Here is a 2,203-nt window from a genome sequence, read left to right as displayed (position 1 = left end):
TAGATCCAGGAGAGGACCGTGAAGTCACCGCGCCGAGGTGGGGGAGGTGTCAGAGGGAGTGGCGCCGTCAATGCCCATGATGTGAGCCAAAAGCCTTCTTCACTTGTCGTTTTGTCAAAGCAGCTTGGATCTGCCATCCTTGGTACATCAGAACTAAGATCACAACTCTGAATGCAAATTCACACAGATCTTACTGAATACTCTTAACACTTCTCATCCTCATGCATCCCTCAAAAAAGTTCTAACATTTATGTGGTGCATATGAAAATCGAGAAATGATTGTCACTTTATCAATTCTCAGGCGCTTCAAAAAAACCTTGAGCTTCTTCATAATAATGATGCTTCCTTGAAGTAATTGCAGCAGGCAAAGCATGAAGCAAGAATGAGGAGCAAGGAGACAAACTCGAGACTGACATGGACATAGCAGGTGCAAAGGTTTTCTCGGACGCCTCCTAGGAGTGCAAGAAGGTTCCAGGATTGCAGGGGACGGAAGCAATATGCATTGGCATATACCTACAATTCAACAACAATGGATAAAGTTTCAATATCATGGTACAAGCTTCTGCTCTCCTGACCTTCCCAGTCTTACAAGCTGAATCAACAGTGCTGCCAGCTGAATTTTGTGAGAAGTTAGGGATCAATACACCTACTTTGTGAGTGACAACAAGCTTCTGACCAAGGCAGTTGCAAGTAAAAGAATTGATTCAAAACATATGCATTGGAACACAGGGCACATCCTGGCTAAGATACTAAGCTCTACATCAGCTTCACAGACCCAAGTGTTCCATATCAAGTGAGACCTCAACAGTGTTGCTCATAACTGTGCTCATCATGTGCTTAGAACAACTCTAGGTCCACCCATTTTTAGTTGCTCTTCTTCAGCTCATGCCACCCCTTTTTAAACAGGAGGCCGTAGCCCTGCCTTAAATTAATAAGACCGTTGCCGGCACAGTGATACAAAGAGCTGAAAACCAGCTAATAGGAAACGAAAAAAACAAGCATACAAAGAAAAAGGAAATGAAGAACAGCTTGAGCTTCGTGTCCATTGTCTAGCTTTGCAGTCCGACTGTAGAGGAAGCAAAGTTGGCGAAGAAGAACGCCATTGAGGGCTCGCACCATCGTCAACCTCCAGAGGCCAAGTAACACCCCGGCGCCATCCGTTTCCACCTCCGAAGGAAAGCTCCCTGCTTTCTCGGCCTGCATCGGAGGGCGCCGCACCTGTCCGGAGGTAGACCGCTCTCCCTGAGCACGTATGGAAGCCTGCTGCTGAGGAGGAAAACTCCGAGCACTCTCCATGCCACGCCGGCACCCACAAACATCACCACCGCTTGCAGCACCAGCCACCACACCGGAGCAAGCTGTCGGGAGAAGACACCGAAGAAGGAACCCACCACCACCGCGCTCATCCACACAGCCCGCTATCTCAAGGCGGCGCCTCCAAAAAGAGAACAGCGCCAGAATGGCGCCGCCGCCAAACTGAAGCTTTGAGCTTTCACCCAAGATATTAAGGTCAAGGAGGGAGGGAATAGACCTCGATGTCGCCTTGAAGAAGGAGAACGGTGCCGACAGCGTCGTCGACGTTGTGGCCGCCACCATATGCCAATGGTTTCCCCCAATCCATCCACCTCTTGCCCTGCCATCTCTCTTCTACAAAATTGTGTGTGACAAGATGTTGTAATACATGTTGTACTTTGTCTCTGAGCTGAATGATTTTGGCGCCCCCGGCTCCTTTGCTTGTTAAAAAAATCATATATGGTACTTTATTGTTGTAAAATTTCTAAACAGAGAGATGATTTATTTTATTGATTCATCAAATGTTGCTTAAAATTTTCAATGCAAAGCTAGTTTGTATTTGGTGTAGCAGAAAAGAGATTTCATAACATCCTGTAAGTTGAGAGTGGAGAAAGAGGAGGAAAAAGACAATCATCCTGCTAATTGATTATCGCCTTTTAACCTACTACCTCTAACGATAAATAGATGCCGAAAGTTTGTCTAAATTTAGATGTATCTACACACTTTTTAGCGAATAGATAAATTCAAATTTGAAAAAATCTTTGACATCTTTTATGGACAGAGGGAGTATTAGTTGAACTAGCTGAATACTCATGCGTTGCTATAAAATAACAGATGCATATTTTCACTATTCTGACAAACTCCACAAGGATTGATAATGAGAGTTCGCAGACTTTACGGAACCAGCTGC

The sequence above is a fragment of the Lolium rigidum genome, chromosome 7, assembly GCF_022539505.1.
Source record: "Lolium rigidum isolate FL_2022 chromosome 7, APGP_CSIRO_Lrig_0.1, whole genome shotgun sequence".
Classification (NCBI taxonomy): domain Eukaryota; kingdom Viridiplantae; phylum Streptophyta; class Magnoliopsida; order Poales; family Poaceae; genus Lolium; species Lolium rigidum.
Note: the sequence above shows the minus strand (reverse complement) of the source record.